Source organism: Hippopotamus amphibius, chromosome 1 (genome assembly GCF_030028045.1).
Source record: "Hippopotamus amphibius kiboko isolate mHipAmp2 chromosome 1, mHipAmp2.hap2, whole genome shotgun sequence".
Classification (NCBI taxonomy): domain Eukaryota; kingdom Metazoa; phylum Chordata; class Mammalia; order Artiodactyla; family Hippopotamidae; genus Hippopotamus; species Hippopotamus amphibius.
The window spans coordinates 239,882,577-239,901,283 of record NC_080186.1 but is presented as its reverse complement, the minus strand read 5'-3'; the positions used below and the strand labels follow the sequence as shown (position 1 = coordinate 239,901,283).

Genomic DNA, 18,707 nt, shown 5'->3' with positions numbered 1-18,707 from the left:
CACCCGCTTCCGTGAGGAGGGCACCGGGTCGCGGCCGCGCAGGGACGCGCGCACCTCTTCTGTCCAGAGGCGGCCGGAGCGGCTGCGGGCGGGGCCCGAGCCGACGCGAGCCGCGGCGCGCCGCCGCCCATCCCCGCTCCGGGGGGCGCCCGGCGGCGGGGCCACATCGCCCCCACGCGAGCGCCGCGGCCGGTGGCCCCGCGCCGAGCCCGCCCCTCCCCCGGGCCAGCCCCCCGCGCGGGATTGGGCCTCCGGGAACCGCCGCGCGTCAGGCCGGCCCCCCGACAGCTCCGGGAGCCCGGCGCGCGCAGCCGCGCCCGCCCGCCGCCAAGGTAAGCCGGCCGCCCCCCGCCGCCCCTTCCCCTGCCCGGCGCCGCCCCGGGCGCCTCTGCCCCGTCGCCCCGCGGGGAGCGGAGGGCGGGCGCGGGCGGCGGGGGGCCGTGGACGGCACGGACCGCGAGCGCCTGCGGCCCGGGGCGGGGACCCCGCCGCCGCACCCCAGGCCCCGGCGCGCCCGGGAGGAGGACGCGCTTTCTGAAAGCGGCTGCGAGGGAGCAGGAGCCCGCCGCCTCCGCCGGAGGGCCCTCCGGGACGGGCCGGGCTCGAGCCCGCGGCGACGCCGCCCGCCGGGGCCACGGGGCCTGGAAGAGGCCGGCTCCGGTCGGCCTGGGCGGGCCTGGCGGGCGGGGCGGCCCGGGCGGCGGGTGAGGGGGCTCCCGGGGCGGCGGGGTCCGGGCCTCTGCGCTTCCTCGCCCCTCGCGGCCCTCCCCCCCACGCCGCCCCGCGTCGCCTCCGTGAGGCCCGCGCCCCAGCCCGCTCCTCGCCGCGTCTCACGCCCGGCGCGCGGGGACCGCCTGCGAAGCTCTCACCCGTGCAGTTCAGCCACGGCGGGAAGTGAAGCAGATCGCCTCTGCCCTCGAGGCCGTGGGGATCCAAAAGGGAAACAAACAAAACGAGACGGAAACATCGATGCCAAGGGACGTCACGACGGCAGAGGGGCGCCTAAAGCGAGTATTTGTTTATGGCAATATGATGTGGGTTTTTTTAATCTTTAAAAAATATGTATCCCTCAAGTTTGCATCATCAGGATTCAACGTGATTCACAGAAGAGCTTCAAAAGATGGTTTCTGTTAGTGTTGCCAAAGCCCTTCTAATTTTGGTTACCATGGTAACTGAAGAAGTCGCCCTGCACTGTTGAGAGGCAGCCTGGCTGGAACCAGAAACTGTTCTTGAGGAGATCTCCCCACGTCCCCTCGTGTTACCATGGTAATAATAACCGAGCCTATAAGATACTTGTTTCTTTAAAGTGCTGAAAGCCCAAGGCATGTTACTGTTGTTTACGTTTACCTTTTCAGAGTTTGCAATTTGTGAAGCAGATCTTCCCTCTCAGACAACTGAGAGTAAACACTGCCCTCGAGCCAATCAGCCCTGCTGGCCCAGCTCTCTTCCCACAGCCCTCTGCACTGAGGAAGGGAGATGGAGGAGAGTGATGTTAAAGGAATCCTGGCCTGTGACCAGATCTCTCTCCCCATGAAGCATTAAATTTGGAATCCTAATTAGCTTTCTAATTAGGAGCTGGGGGAATGTGAGTGGGGAGGCCCAGAGAGAGGCTAATAGGGAAAAAGCAAAGTCCAGCTCTCGGTGGACTGGTGTTTTGTGTGCTGTTGAATTTGCCTAGTAAGGTCCTCGTAGGTTTATTTTTGGCTTGACCACTGTTAAGTGGTAAGCCTGGAAAAACCTTCAGAGAGACCTCCCTCTGTGCTAGGAAAAAATGTGGATTGATGTTTAGTTTGAGGTGTGTGCTTTTTTCTAATAACAACTGCATTTAAAATAAAGACAGTTTTGTGTGAAATCTAAATTTCCCAGTAATAACTACAGATAGGCCATATATAGGCCAGTTAAGAAGATTTAATTTGAGTGGAGCCATGGTCCCATTCAAGTACTTTTATTAGTAAGTGTTGATGTCTTTAAAGGATCATAATTTTTTACACATTCACAATTCCTGAGCATCGAATCCTACAAATTAAATTTACACGTTGATAGCATATGATTGTAAAATTTGAAAGCCCCTAGACTTACAGTTTAAAAAGAAACAAATTTGTCTTAGTAGGTTAATGTTTTCAGCCACATATCTAGTTCCATTTTGAGAAACTTAAAAATTAAAATATAATGTAAAATCCAGCTACATTCTTTGAATCTCATTACAGTATTTCTCTAGGGACTGAAGAACCTTAATTCATTGGCGGGTTTTCTTTCAGCTGTTAAAAGGACAAACTGTTTATAAAATTAGTCTCATTCTATGGTTGCCCCTTCCTATAGTCATTCTAGAAAAAGTTCTCTAGGATTGAAGTTATAAATCTCAAGAAAAGAAGAAAATATTCAGATTTCTTACAAAGACAATAGTCTACAATTTGAATCAAGCAGATCACAGTTCTTAAATTACTTTTTCAAGCATTTCAAAGATAGCCCAGCATTATCATACGGCATCCTGAGAAATATTAACCAAATTTACGGATGGGCAAATTGCGTTCAAAAGATTCAAGTCATTTCAGCTAACTACTTGGAAAATTAAGAGACAAAAACTAAAAGCACCTGGCATGTCTATGAACATGAATGAATATCAGGTAGGATTTAGAGAGAATCTAGGCGAGAAGAGAGACAAGGTAGAGTGGCAGGAAGAATTTAAGATTAAGAGAAAAATAAAATGGTAGGGGAAAAAAAGAGTCTTAAGTGAGAAGAAAACTCACAGATTAAAGGAAAGGGAGTAAAAAGAAAAAAACGAGTGTAAAGGGAATTGCACAGAAAAACAAAAACAAAAAAACCAAGTTGGAGAACAGGAAGCTAAAAAGAACTCTACTTTTCATCTTCCATGGAGAACAGAGAATCTGATGCTTTTCCAGAAAGCCCCCACTATCCTATTTAGCAAAATCCTCCAATTTAGAGGATATCTGGGAGGCCTGAGTGGTGGACCGAAAATCTCTCTGGGTCACTGCTTCCTCCCAGTGGTATGGGCTGAAGCGGCCTTCCCATCTGCTTGCTAGACCTCCTTCTTCCCAATCCTTAAGCCACCAAGAAAGCTCTCTACATTTACATTTGTTGGGATCATTTAGTTGCGATAATTTGTAGACACACTTGATTATGTAATTGCGATTTTTTAAATTGCAAGTTTCACTTTTAAAAATTGCTTAAATTGTTATCACAGTAATGTATTCACCTAATTTTGTGAATTAGAGGATGTGAAAAAATTCTAACAAACAGTCCGCCTCCTTGGGGGACTCTGCTCTTAGCTGTTTGATCGCATACCTCCCCATTTCCACATAATTCCCTTTTGTGGCTGGTCCTTGAGTTACCAGTTTTAGACAGAATCTGTGTACGTTCTTTTATTATAGGGGAGGAGATCGCTCTCTTACCCCGCACCTGCAGCTTCCCCTTCCTCCGTGTTTGCAGCGTAGTCCGTGGAAGAGCTCAGCCAGAGCACCGTTAGTGGAACCCTTTATTTGCAAAGGCCGGGCAGGGGAGAGCACCACAGAGCGGCAGGCGCCGGGACGGAGGACTGAATGTTTTCTAGGACTTTAGCCAGAACAGCCAGAGCTCAGCTAATTTCAGAAATCGTTGGTCAAGGATAGAAAAGGGAGGAACTGCTCTTTCAGACGGCTAGCCGTTGTTTGAGAAATTTGGATTTTACACGCGGGAGTGGAGGGGAAGAATCAGGGGCTGCGATGGCGAGGCGGAAGGCTGAGGGAGACGGGACTTGCACAGCTCCCTGTGGAGCATTCTGCCCTGTGGTGCTTCGCAGCGTTGATGAAACCCACTGTGTGTTTGCGTTCCTATGACTGTGTAATTATCGTTCACTGCGGGGCCAGGTCGTGCACTATGGGTGTATTTCTTTTTCTGTACAACGTTTTTGGGAAAATCGTTTGTCATTTGTTCCCTTTTTAGAACCTATCACCATTTCTTCTAGTGGCTGTTGAAAATGCCTCTCCGTGGTATCTTCCACAGCGTGAATTTCATCAGCCAATCGTCTTCCTTCTGGGGCTCCCCTCAGCCTCCCAAATGGACCCCTCAGTTCTCCAGTCTGATCCAGTTTTCTGATGGCCCTGACACAGCCTGGCGTTCCAAGATGTCTCTTTACCTTCCTTCTGTGCTGGTTCCTTGTTCCCCTGTTCTCTTGTTTTCTTTTTTTTTTTAATTTTATTCTTTTTTAAAATAATTAATTAATTTACTCATTGGCTGCTTTGGGTCTTCGTTGCTGCACACAGGCTTTCTCTTTGCAGGGAGCGGGGACTACTCTTCATTGTGGTGCACGGGGTCCTCATTGCAGTGGTTTCTCTTGTTGTGGAGCAGCAGCTCTAGGTGGATGGGCTTCAGTCGTTGTGGCGCATGGGCTCAATAGTTACAGCTCACGGACTTAGTTGCTTCGCGGCATGTGGGATCTCCCTGGGGCAGGGATTGAACCAGTGTCCCCTGCATTGGCAGGCGGATTCTTAACACACTGCGCCACCTAGGAAGTCCCCTCTTGTTTTCTTCTTTCTTGGTTTATGCTTTCCGTTTTATGGAGCACCCATTTGGCTAGCTTCCTAGAGAAGGGTGCATTTGCTATGGGGGGAACTTGCATGTCTGGAAAAGTCTGTTTCACTGTCACACTTAATTGATGGTTTGCCTGAGTATCGGATTCTAGGCTGGAAATTCATTCCTGCAAATTTCCAAAGGCATTGATTTATTGTTTTCCAGCTCTCAGTGTTTCTGAAAGTTCAATGCCATTCTGATGCTTGATTCTTGGCACGAAACTTATTTTTTCTCTTTGGAACCTTGTAGGATTCTCTCATTGTTTTATGAAATTTCACTAAGTGTGGATTCACTTTCTATGGTTTCTGTTCATCTACCTGGTGGAGCCAGGAAACTCATCTTGCACTTACGGGGAATTAATGATGTAGGCATACTTGGAAAATGATTCCATTTTATTGTTTTCTTTTCCTTGTCATGTGTTGATCATTGTCAGGATTTTTGGCTTTGGATAAATCGGTTGCTTCCCTTTGGAATCATGCGTGCTGCCAGACCAGCTCCTCTTTTCCCACCACTTTGTGTCTTTTAAAAACTGATCTCTACTTCCGTTCACATAGGCTCATACCCTTAGCTTTACTAATAGTTTTGATATTCTTTCAGTGTTTGCTTTATGGTACATAGTGGTTTAAAGATGTTGATCTGAGCACAAAGACAGCAAGTTTGCTCTAATCGATGTGAAGGCCAAGCCTGACATGATAGTGCGGTTCTCATGACCGCTCGTGTCAGCTGTCGGGAACCTGCAGAGTAACTGTCTTTCCAGAACACAGGCTTGCTCACCGTCACATTTTACAGTGGAGGAAACCAATCCAGAGATGTGAAGTGTGGAGTAATCTCTCCTGACTCCTTCCTAAACCCTTATTCTTTCACCCTGTCTCCTCTCTCTGTTGGGCTGCCTTGTCTTATACAAGAGTGAGTCAAAAATTACCTGCACTCTGGCTGTAGAATTTATTTTAATTAATTTTTAGAAAAGACAAATACCTCATTTTTCAACATCATCTCCTTGCTTTTCAATACACTTTGTCCATCTTCGTCAACAAGCTTTCATATTCCCTCATTAAAAAATGTTTTAGGCTGAGCTGAGAGCCACGCGTGCACCACTGTCTTCACTTCTTCATCAGAAGTGAATCTTCAAGTGGGGAAAGTTGCGGGGCGTGGGGGGTTGGGGTGGGATGAATTGGGAGATTGGGATTGCCATATATACATTACTAATAAGAAGAAAAATATCAAATTGTACACTTTAAATATATGAAGTTTATTGTATGTCAATTTTATCTCAATAAAAGTTCTTAAAGAGAAAAAAAAAAGAAGTGAATCTTCATCCTTGTAGGGCTGCTTTCAGGGCACTAAACAGGTGAAAGTCCAATGGAGCAAGATTAAGACTATAGGGAGGACGCTTTAACACCTCAAAATGAAGTTTTTGCAGAGTGTCAACAGTGGGCAGAAGCGTGCGGACGTGTATTGTCATGCGAGATCACAACTTCCTTGGATAGCAGTCCTCTGCGTTTAATTCGAAGTTTAGGCTTCAGCTCTTCAGTGAGCATCTCTATCCATTCATACACACTTCTTTGCAACAAAACGCTTTCTCCATACTGCACATAATCTTCAATAAATAACGGCACCAGGTACACCCTCAGACCACAAAAAATGAATCACTGCTCGCTGCTCTTCTTTCGTGCGTATCACAAGTGGGGGATCCTTTTTTTAATAAATTTATTTATTTATTTATTTATTTTATTTACTGGCTGCGTTGGGTCTTCGTTGCTGCACACAGGCTTTCTCTAGTTGCTACGAGCGGGGGCTACTCTTCATTGTGGTGCGCGGGCTCCTCATTGCTGTGGCTTCTCTTGTTGCGGAGCACAGGCTCTAGGCACGTGGGCTTCAGTAGTTGCGGCACATGGACTCAATAGTTGTGGTTCATGGGCTCTAGAGCACAGGCTCAATAGTTGTGGCGCACAGGCTTAGTTGCTCTGTGGCATGTGGAATCTTCCCAGGGCAGGGCTCGAACCCGTGTCCCCTGCATTGGCAGGCAGATTCTTTACCACTGCACCACCTAGGAAGTCCGGGGCATCCATTTTTGCTTGCACCACAGCTACAAATGAACTGATGTAACACGTTCACATCTGCACAGCAGTGACTGAGGAGACAGTAGCGTTGAACGGAAAGTGCTGGTAAGACTGCAGCCAACAAGTTTTAATATAACTGGAGTGCGGGTAATTTTTGACTCACCCTTGTATTTCTTGTTCATTTCTTAATCTTCTTTTCTTTAGTATAAAGAAATACTATAGTTCTTTACTATGAGACATATTATTAAGTATGTATTCTATAACACTACATATTCCAGAGGTATCAGGAAGCAAGGCTTAAGTCTAATTCTGGAACAGCTTGCTGGATTTGAATCCTGGCTCTGTGACTCATCTGCTGTGTGACCTTGGGCACCTTAGTTGGCCTCTTTGTGCCTCAGTTGTGGGGCCTGTGATAATGGCCCTTCTAGGGTAGTGGTGAGAGTTAAATGAGTTGATTCATGTAAAGCTCCTAGAACAGTGCCTGGCATACAGTAAATAATGTCGCTAGTATTATTGTCAGAAGTACAGAAATAAATGTTAAAATGAAAGAAATAATTATCTATAATTCTATCTCTTCTACCATCTATAATCGCAACTAAAGAGATGTCCATGGTTAACATTTCAGAGGGTTGGTTTTTGGTAGTTAAAAATAAAGCAAAAAAATAAATAAATAAAGGAATATTGTACATACAGTTTTTAAAAAAAAATATTTATTTATTTGGCTGCGCCGGGCCTTAGTTGCAGCACGCAGGCATGCGGGCACTTAGTTGCTGCATGCGGGATATAGTTCCCTGACCAGGGATTGAAGCCAGGCGCCTGCATTGGGAGCACAGAGTCTTAACCACTGGATCACCAGGGAAGTCCCTACAGTGTAAGCTTTTTTCCATACCATTGACTATTCAGTATCCTTCTGTATTTGCTTCCTGTACTGATCCTAACACAGAGCCTTACAAATTAGGTTCTTCATAAGTACTGACTGGGAAGCCAGCTCTTCCTTCGGGACCTTTTGGGTTTGGAACAGGTGTAGAGAGAGGTCCTCCTGTAATGAATTTGAGAAGACTGTTACAATTAAGACAGGTCTTATCTTTCTCTACACAATGAAAGCCTTCTGGAGATGGCACCTGAAAAGTGTGGATTAGAACAGGATGAGGGGATACTCACGTGAAAAGATGATGGAGGAGGAGGGGGAGCGCTGGGTGAGAAGCAGAATGGAAGTGGTGGGCTGGGACTCAGTGGGACCATCGAGCGTGGAGGTGTGGGTCTCCCTACCCACACAGCAGAGCCACATGGAATGTGGATCTGATATTTCGATTTTTCCCTTGGAACCTCACGATTAAGTGAGGCTGGGAAGTCCATGAAAAGGCTTCTTTTCTTCAGGATGCGCAGACACATCCTGAAAGCTGAGGCTGCTTTGATTTGCTGGGAGGTCCGACTTGATTTAGCCTTTCACCAACACATGACACTCACCAGCCTGCTTCCCTCACACAGGACCTGGGCAGCCAGAAGCAGCGGACCTAGCAACATTTTCAGAGTTTTGGAATTAAGCCTTGAGCAGCCCCAGTGAAGATTCCTGCCTCTCGAGAGCACTCCATGTAATACAGAGACAAATTTATGTTAGTGGGTTTGTGTCCTGTCATGTTGCACATGCTAGAGAATTACTGTCTTCTCAGGAAGCAGAGACGTTCTTCAGAGGATTGAGGGCTGGGTGGTGGGCTTTGGGTGGAGATACATAGAGGGTGATGTAGAAGGTGAGGAGGAACGCCCCGTCTTGCCTAAACTCTGGCTTCTTAAGAGTCTCCTTCTCTGTATAGCACATCACATCCACGTGAGAACGAGTCTGTGTGGTTTAGTGACTACTGTCTGCCACGAATAGTAAAAAAGATTTACCAAAACAATAAAACAAGTGACATGGTTAATATCTATAGGAAACAGGATGCAACATTTTTTAAAGGTTAGTGTATAGCAGTGCTAACTAAGTAAGTAGCTTCTTGGTTTAAAGCTGTTTGTCTCATTGCTAGAATGTTCAATGAGACTTGAAATTTGGTGACTTAAACCTTTTTGTTCAATGCTAGATTATTTGGTGAGACTAAGATGCAAATGCAGACTACTACTCCCGTTTTTGGCTAATAAAATACACTCTGATCATATTTAATTATGAAGCTTTTAAAAAAGCCTTTTAAACTTTTCTGAACTTCTCGTTTAGACAAATACCCGTTGGACATAATCAACAGCACTAGTGCTTATAGGTGACAATGAGAGACAGATTTTCCCACCCTTTACATGGCCTCAAGTTCAATGACACATTAAAAAGAAACCAAAAAACCCTTTCACTTTCTATTTCCCTGACCTACCTTAGCACTTGCTTAATCACGGGGGCAAATTCTTTCAGGCCTCATCCCCTTCAGGAAGTTTTCCCTGAGCGTTGACCGTGCCCCATGTGTTCTCTGGGTGCCTGCCCTTCCGGTGCGTGTCTAGCCCAGCGCTTTGAACGTTATGTTTAAATTATCTGTTCATGTGTCTACCTGCTCCACTAGCTGATGATTTAATCATATCTGCGTAGCTCCTGGGGGCGACCTCGTACAAGTGGCTTAAAGTAAGCAGGCACTTAAAAACGGTTTGCTGAACTGGGCATTTCATCTTGTTATCGGAGGAGTATTCCGCAACCCAAGCTGTGAGAAGGAAGAGAAACTGGGTTTTCCAGCCCCTGATGCAGAAGAAACCAAGGAAGGGAGAGCTACTAAAGATGCGGAGTGAGCCAGCCTGTTGGTGCCTGCCACGCTATCACGGATTGGTAGGGAGACCACGTGTCCCAGCACGTCAGGGGAAGCCCGGGTTTACAGCTGTCGTCCTGGTGTGATCACTAACAGCACCCCCTTCTACTCTCAAAAGTGTCTTGCCTTTTTGGAAAGGTATTTCTGTAGCTGTTCTGAATGACTCATGTGTAACAGTTTTGCTCATACCTCTTTCAGACAGTGTGAAGATGTTTGCCGTCCTGAAAAAATGTTAGCAAACTAGGTTTGGAGATGAGAGCAGGTGTATCCGTCTACAGCATGAAACTGAAACAAGTCTGTTCATGTGTATGTGCTCTGGAATACACAACTAAATATGCCGTTTTAAGCATATGCATACATAAAAACAAAAAGTGATTGAGATTTCGATTGAAATTCACTAAGTTGGCAGATTCATTTGGGGAAGAGTTTACATCTATGATATTGCATATTCTCTTATTAAACATGGTATTTTTTTCCATGTATTAGTTCTTCTTTTATGTTTTCCAATAAACTTTCATAATTTTCATGATTTTTTTTATTATTTTTTTTATTATTATTTTTTGGGGGTACACCAGGTTCAATCATCTGTTTTTATACACATATCCCCGTACTCCCTCCCTTCCTTGACTCCCCCCCTCCTCGAGTCCCCCCCACCCTCCCTGCCCCAGTCCTCTAAGGCATCTTCCATCCTCGAGTTGGACTCCCTTTGTTATACAACAACTTCCCACTGACTATTTTACAGTTGGTAGTATATATATGTCTGTGCTACTCTCTCGCTTCGTCTCAGTTTCCCCTTCACCCCCCGCCCCCTCCCATACCTCGAGTTCTCCAGTCCATTCTCTGTATCTGCTTCCTTGTTCTTGTCACTGAGTTCATCAGTACCATTTTTAGATTCCGTATATGTGAGTTAGCATACAATATTTGTCCTTCTCTTTCTGACTTACTTCACTCTGTATGACAGATTGTAGTTCTATCCACCTCATTACATATAGCTCCATCTCATCCCTTTTTATAGCTGAGTAATATTCCATTGTATATATATGCCACATCTTCTGTATCCATTCATTTGTTGATGGGCATTTCGGTTGCTTCCATGTCCTGGCTATTGTAAATAGTGCTGCAATAAACATTATGGTACAAGTTTCTTTTGGGATTATGGTTGTCTCTCAACTCCTTTGTTGGATTTATTCTTAGGTATCTTATGAATTTCATTGCTACTCGTGAATGGAATATGTTTCATTATTATTATATTTTCTTATTATTACCAGATTATTATTGGTGAATACAAATGTTACTGAATTTGCACTAATCCTGTCTTCAGCAACATTGTTAAACTAACCTGTTAGTTTTAATAGTTTATGAGTAAAGTCTCTAAGATTTTCAATGTTTAAAATTCTTTGTCTGCAAATCAGAAGTTTTGTTTCTTTTCAATATTTAGTTCTTGTCTTCTTTCACTGGCCAGAGGTTCCAGTGAATATTGAATAGAAGCAGTGTTAGCAGGCAGCCTGTCTTCTTCCTGATTTTGTAGAGAAAGCTTCTAATATTTCACCATTTAAAGACATGTTTGCTATAGGTTTTTGGTAGATAGCCTTAACTTGGTTGAGCGAGTTCCCCTCATACCTAGTTTGCTAACATTTTTGTTAGTAATGAGTGTACAGTTTTATCAAATGCTTTTTCTACACCTGCTGAGATGTTCTTTTCTTTTTCTCCTTTAATCGAGTCATGTGTTAAATTAAATTACACATCTTCTATTGTTAAGCCATGTTTACATTTTTGGGAGAAGTTTTACTTGGTCATACTATTATAGATGCACATTCTGATTTGATTTAGTACTATTGTATCTATGTTACGGAGTGAAATTGGCTTATAATTTCACTTTTTTGTACAGCCTGCTAAACTTTCCACAGGTATTCTCTTCCAAGACGGCCTGAGCTGTGATTTAGCTTGAAGCGTAGCTCGTTTCTTCCCTGGTGTACACATGTGGCAAGTACTGCTGTGTGTTCTTGTTTGTTTATAACTTCCATCGAGGCGTGTGGAAGACAAGCCTAGTAGGTAGCTGAGAATAAAGGATACTTTCGTTTGTGTATGTGCGGTCACTGATACTCAGCAGGCCCAGTGGTTTATTAAAAAGCAAAGCACTTTAAAGACTCTTCCTTCCTGATTCTCCCGCCTGGCCTTGCAGCTGTCTCTGACTCATGCCCAAGCTTGGACCTCAGGGCCACGGCCTGTTCCTTCAGGCGTCACGTTCCACTGTGGTGCAGCCCACGAGGAGGCAGCCAGCAGAGTCCGGAGGGCCTAGCGTCTGGGCTGGCCCTGGCACTCGCTTACTCTCTGAGTTTGGACAAGGTCCTCAGCCTCTGTAAGCCTTAGTTATTTCATCAGTGCAATGGGAATTTTAGTATCTGTCTTACAGGGTTTATCATAATGACTAATCAATAATATAAGAAGCACAGTGTCTGGTGTATAGTAAATGCTTAATTAAAGCAAGTTTTAGTATACTTTCTCTGTCATATTGAAGAAAATGCTAGTAAGACTATGCTAATACCAAGTAAAAGTAGGGCTGCTTTCAAACATCCTGCCAAAGGTGCTATTAGTTTGTGGTTTATAGGTTTATATTATATCACCTGTCACATATTATGTTTTATTGTTTTTTTTTTTAATTTTTGGCTGCGTCGGGTCTTCATTGCTGCGTGGGGGCTTTCTCTAGAGTGGGGCCTACTCTTCGTTGAGGTACGCGGGCTTCTCATTGCGGTGGCTTCTCTTGCTGCAGAGCATGGGCTCTAGGCGCGTGGGCTTCAGTAGTTGTGGCACATGGGCTCAGTAATTGTGGCTCGCGGCCCTAGAACGCAGGCTCAGTAGTTGTGGCGCAGGGGCTTAGTTGCTCCACAGCATGTGGAATCTTCCCGGACCAGGGATCAAACCCGTGTCCCCTGCATTGACAGGCAGATTCTTAACCACTGCACAACCTAGGAAGTCCCTAATTCTTTTTTTAAAACAAATATTTATATGGTGCCTACCATATCTTGGGCCTAGATGCTGGGGAATATTGAGGGTACAAGGTAAACAGGCAGCAGAGATCAGTCTAGAAAGGCCAAACATAATTAGAATATGTGCCGATAGGTCATCAGATACGAGACAGCAAGACAGAATACGAGGATAAGATCTGAGAATATCAAGAAGTGAATTTTGGTGGGAGTAATGAGTGTGGAACAGCTAACTCTTTGTGGTCTAACACCAAGAAGGTGAGACTTCAGCAGGATCTTGAAGGCTGAGTGAGACAAGGAGCACGTGTGCTCCAGTCAGGGCGAGCTGGGTATGTCAGGCTACCCGGCACGAGAGGATATTTTATGATGGGGAAGGTAAAACTTCAGGAATAAATTGCATAATAGATTCAGATCTCAGAATTCCCTTCAGGACTGCATATTTAACTGTGAGTCTTTGAGCCTGGGACAAGGGAGGAGGGGTGCCTTGGAATCCTGGGTAAACACTGACCCTCTGGTGTCCTCATGGTGGGATTTAATTCACTGCTAATTAGTGTTGGTTTTGGCTCCCCTGGGGAAGTGTAAACACAAAGAAGGCAAGGAGTAGGGAGAAGGGCAGAGGCAAGTGCATGGGTGTGTATGTTTGCAAAAACGTTTTGGAGGAGCTGAGGAGTGCAGAGAAGGTCTTGAAAATAGAGCAGGGATTATTTCTCATGCTTTAAAATGCAGCAGAGTCTGCTGGAGGCTACTACCTATCACAGCCTTCAAATAAAAACAGCGGGAACGGAGCTTTCTCTGCTTGTACTGTGATCATCTTAACCTCGGTCGCCTCCCAAAGGGAAGCCATCATCGGGTTGTTTTTATTGTCTGTGGGCTGGAGCGAGTGTTGGTCTGTAAACATTGGATGCTTCCAACTTAAATAGCCTTCTTAGGAATGTCTGCCCACATTGGAGATGTGCTTCACTGGGAACCGTAGAATGCTGTACAAAAGCAGTGGGGCATCTTGTCAAACCCACAAGGTTTCAGAAATTTTCCAGCCAGAGGTGCTCGGGTTAGGGGCACTCGTAACAAACCTGCCCTTGTTTTAGAAGACGGCACTTGAAAGAGTTTTGGTTTTTTGTTTGGTTGTCTTTTTTAGGGTTTTGCCTTTTCTTCATCATACAAGAGTTGTTTGTGGTGGGTTTTTTGTTTTTTCAGCCAGAGAAGGATGTCTATGAGAGAAATATCTATTTCTGTATCTTCTGGGTATCTGTACGATTCAGGTCAATTCAGCCAGCATTTAGGGACTCCTCCTGGGTGCTGGGTGCCAGAATCCTGAAATAAATAAGATTGAGGACCTGCCCCACATAAACCTATGTTCCGGTTGGGAGGACAAATATGTACCCAAGTAACTCAAACACCAGACAGGATTTGAAGATGTTGAGGGAGAATGTTGGAGTTCATGGGGGCACACCAGAGGAGGAGCTAATTCTTGCTTGGAGTATCAGGAGAAGAGAAGGGAGGGGAAGGGAAGAGAGGAAAGGAGAAGAAAGAGAACGGAATTTAGTCTAGATTTGACTACGTAGAATTTCAACCTTTAGGTGATTGAAATAAGAAAAGGAATGAAAGTAATCTCTCATAAAATAAGAATTTAAAATAATTTTTCTGCTTACCAACAGAATAAACCTGTTTTAATTCACTTCTCCATTCATCTACTCCAGAAACGTGCATTGAGTACCTGTGATGTGCCGGGCACTCTTCAGAGATAGAAATAGGGTAGAACATCTCTGCTCTCAGTTCCTTCGTTGTCTAAACAGGTGGACCGAGTTGTGCGCCCAAACATTGCCGCCGCAGAGAGACAGACACACACACAGGGACGCACGGAATACTCTGAGAGCACCGTGGCTGTGCAGGAGTCGAGGAGGACTTCACGGAGGGGTAGAGTTTGGAGGCTTGATGGTGAATGGGGCGTGGAAACAGTCCATGTACACGTGTGTCATGTACAAAGGCAGAGAAGCATGAAGCATTCTGGGATATTTATGGGATCTCCGGTGTTCTGTCATGTCTCAAATCCAGGGTTGTAAGGGAGGAAAAGTTTGGCTGGGTCTGGAAATTAAACTGACAAAAGCAGATTAACAGGAGAAAAGGATACAAATGTATTTAATATACATCTTACATGACCTGGGAGCCTTCATCAGGAAATGAAGACCCAAAGAAACAGGCCTGAGTGTTCTGTGCTGGGTTTGATGAAGAGTGGACAGTCGTGGAGGAATACGACGGTAAAGGAGTAAGAATTGAGTGCAGTCAATGGGGGAAACTTAGCAAGGCTGCTTTGTGAGGATTCTTCTCTCTGTCCCTTTGTCTTCGGGGATTAGGCTGCTCCTTTCCTCCAGGTGTAGGGAGAGCCTATCTCACCTGAGGCTCGTATGACATGCTTCAGGGAAGACGGGCAAGGAGAGAAGAAAGGCAGAGTGATCCTCCTGCTTAAAATACTATGGTGCCGTGTTTTGGGGTAGCATGTCCTGAACCCCATCAGGGTACATGGAGGGGGCAAATGAGTGGGAACAGGGGAGATGAGAAATGAGGCTAGAAATAAAATCAAGAGCCAGGTCTTGAAGAGTCTTCTAGAGCACGCAATGAAAATTGAATTTTATCCTGTAGTCATTTTAATGAAGAATTTTAAGTGGGAAAGTAATATCTACATTTTAGAAAGATCCCACAGGTGGTTTCCTGGAGAATAAAGTTGAACCGGACAAGGTAGGAAGTAGAAAAGCCTGCTAGAAGGCTGTTACCAGGTATCGGGGGGAATTAAGACCTTTAAAGGCCATCACCCTCATCACCCCCCACATGCAATTTGAAATGTAAGCAAAGCTAACCATAAAATAAGAGGAATAAAACCCAAGTTCTGATTTTTCTTATGATGATTGTTTAGATGCATTGAAAAAATTATATCAAACATCCAAACATTGTGACTTCTATTGCCTTCTCTCTTTGGTGCCCTGGTCTGCTGGTGCCCTAAAGCGTGTGCATCTCTTTGTATTGTAGCATCCAGCCCTGCCCAGTAGAGGCGGTGATCAGGGTGATGGGAGAAAGGACTGGGGTGGTTTAAAGTGGGAGGGTCAACAGGACTGAGTGACTGGGTGAGGGGGACAGAGAAGCCAGGGATGGCGCTGAGGTTGCTGACGTGGCTGGCACGGTGCCGGTCATGCACTGCCTTCGGATTTCTACTTCTCATTCCTGACATCTGGCAGAGGCCCCTCTCAGGCAGGCACACCTCCAACGTCTGTTCCCTCTGCAGAGTTCCTCCATCCTTTGCACTTGTCCAGGCTCCAATGGGTGTTTTAAAATGCCCTCATCCAAGGGCCCCCAGTACATCCCTCACAGACGTTTTAAAACCCTCAGGACCAGATTCCGCCTCTGACATAACCACCATTTCAGCACAGCTCTGTCGTGAGGCTCCTGACACAAACGTGACTCAGGTAGGAGGGTTCAGCTGGAGGCCCCGTCCCTTTCTCCCGTCTCTTGTCCTCTTGTTAGCGGCTCGTCTGTGCAAAGGTAACCTAGTCCCCGTACTCACTCTAGGACTGTGGCTCAGCGACAGAAGGAGAAGCTGCAGCCTGATGGAGACATAGCTTTATCCCCACGTCACACGTCACTGACCCCCTGCCAGCCCCCAGAGCTGTCTGGGAACAAGGCCCCAGGCAGCAGCTGAATAGAGCTCTGGGATTGTTCCTGAATATTCTGAAGTATCTAGAACGCAGTTGGGACGAGAACTCTCCCCATAAGCCTGGGACTAGTGTTCATTACACTGTTTTCTTCGGGATTCCCAAAGCCCTAACTTTGAGAGCAACAAACAAAAACGAATGCAGCGTGCACAGCAGCTCACACGCTCCATGAGAGCTTTGCCTCCCTCTCCGGTTCCCCCAGGCCTGGTGTCCGTCCGACATGGCTCCGCAGTGCCGTGTGTTGTGTTCGTTTCCGGTATGGAAGCACCCCCTCTGCCTGGGGGTGCCTTCTACAGTCAGCTGGTAACTATGCCATCATTTCAACCCCTTGACGCAAGGTGCCAGATTTCATTTCTTTCCAAGTCATCCTACGGCTGAACTCACAACTTTGGAAAATCTCAGTTTCGGAATGCTGGACTAGACCATGCTGGGTGGGTGGGCCAGTTTATTGTGTCAGAGATGAGTTACTTTTATATACGGTCATCAGAGAGAGGCCGCGTTCCCCAGAAATCGGTGGAGATAAATGTATATTTTTCGTCTTTAAGCCAAGAAAATTGTTGTTGTGATCATGCATAGTCCAAACAGCAACAGCAGAAGCACACACAGAAGTGCACAGGGTGCAATGTGGAGGAGGTTCCTGAATTTTCCACCTCCCCCCCCATTTCATTTTCCTCCTCCCTGGCAACCGTTGGGTACTACCCAGAACTTTTCCTGCACTTTGTAGATCTTTCCTTCTATGTGCATAGATAGCCACGGAAATGACTAGGGAGCATTATCATGAAGCTGTCAGAGATGTGCGCATTTCATGGACCTCACGGCTGTTCCCGTGCACACACCTCATCTTTACAGTGATAAATAATTCATAACATTCAAACGAACGTGGTACAGGGCAGGGAGGAGGGGGAGTGCGGGCTGAGACCCACAGCAGAAATCTTCTTGGTGCACAGGTCAGCATCTTTCCATGTTCCGCCTGTGGTCTTTGCAGTTTTGTACATCTGGATAATACCTGGTCTCCAGAGCCCATGCTCTGCTCACGGGCTGCCCCATGAGATGAAATCCTTGTTATCTACTTTCACTCCCCTCCTTGGGGAAGTTTTTTCAGCCAGAAATACCGGGTCAATTAGCAAGCACCGTGGAGCAGTATGTAACTCTCAGAACTGGCTCCCTGGTGGGCACCACTTAAACGGCCTCACCAACACTGTGTAATCACTTCTTCTTCAATCGGCCCCAAATGGTTCCCGCTCTGGGGGAGAAAGCGTCGCTAATTACATTTGCCTTTCTCTTCCTCAGTCTCCAAGGTCCTCTGTGCAGAAGCCTGTGCCCAGGAGTTCCTGGAGCAGCAAAGGCACGGCCAGACACAAGGAGGCCCTTCCTCTGCTTTGAGAAAGCGGTGGATTTTGCTTTTCCAAGACAGGTAGGCCTGCGTGAGCTTTGACTTCATGACTCCTGTTCTTTAATGGATTTACATTATTAATCACTATGTTACTCCCCTCATATGGAAGGCTAGTTTGGTTTTAATGTATTTTCTCTCCATGTAAAATCCAGAATGACTTCTTGTACCTACATGATTTATGAATTTCCTGCCTTCCTAGAAGATTTTCTGTTTCTCATCAACTTGAATATTTATTTGATTTAAAAAAGCAACTTCATCTTCGATCCTGATATACCTATGGGTATCAACCTATAAAGACATGTAAATACCTTTTGTGACTATTTTCTTTCCCTAGAGCATTTTAAAATGTGGAGATGCTGTATTTTATGTGGATTAAATTGCTCTTTACTGAAGACCTCAGGAATGGTTTTCTGTGAAGTGAGTTGAGGGAATGTCCTTTATGGAAATGCAGTGCGGGGGTTTTCCCTGTGTTTGCTCCTGGCTGGTTCAAGGCCAGCCTCCTATGAATTTTGAATTGTTCATGACAGCAGAAGAAGGAAAAGCTACAGCAGCTAAGACATCCGATATAGTGGCCATGGAGATAAAAGGGCTGCTTTTTTCCCTCTGGGATGCAAAATTTGAGTTTAAATCCGAATGATGTCTTGAGATCAGTGCATTTGATACTGTTCAGTAGTGAGATAAAGAATGGTGTCAGAGATTGGATATAAAGATAATGAAGTGGGGACGTCCCTGGTGGCACAGTAGATGAGACTCCGCGTTCCGGATGCGGGGGCGGGGGGCAGGGGTTGCTGCGGTCCCATCCCTGGTCAGGGAACTAGATCCCACATGCATGTGGAAACGAAGGAGCCCGCGAGCTGCAGCTAAGACCCAGGGTGCCCAGATAAATAAACAAATAAATAAAAAGATAAGGAAGTGTTCACTTAATGAAAGAAGCCTTTTTGGAAGATGTGGGCCAAAGGCTAAGGGTTTTGGGAACCAGGGACACGTCATGTAATCTCTCTGGGCCCTTGTCTCCTAAGCCCTAAAGCAAAAGCGTGGGCGGGGAGGAGCACTGAGGCGTCTTCCATATCTAACATTCTGTAATTCTTTGTTCTAGCCATTTTGGACAGTGTGGACAAAGAACAGCAAGATGTAAATAAAAGTCTGAAAGGAGAGATAGCTGTTGAGAATGCAAGCTGGAGGGACTTCCCTGGTGGTCCAGGGGTTAAGACTCTGTACTTCCACTGCAGGGG

General features: G+C 45.9%; 1 protein-coding gene across 3 annotated transcripts in view; it reads left to right on the top strand.

The window, feature by feature from the left end:
* Window positions 1–269: 269 nt before the first annotated feature.
* Window positions 270–18,707, top strand: part of NIM1K (NIM1 serine/threonine protein kinase) — a 58,929-nt gene continuing 40,491 nt past the window's right edge. The window contains exons 1-3 of one of the 3 annotated variants that reach the window (XM_057744011.1): window positions 283–332; window positions 1,075–1,266; window positions 17,373–17,496. The gene's annotated coding sequence lies outside the window, so the exon portion shown is untranslated. Of the gene's footprint in view, window positions 333–1,074; window positions 1,267–8,041; window positions 8,219–9,276; window positions 9,418–17,372; window positions 17,497–18,707 lie in introns of those variants that run through there. The other 2 variants (XM_057744020.1, XM_057744030.1) reach the window with 2 other exon arrangements.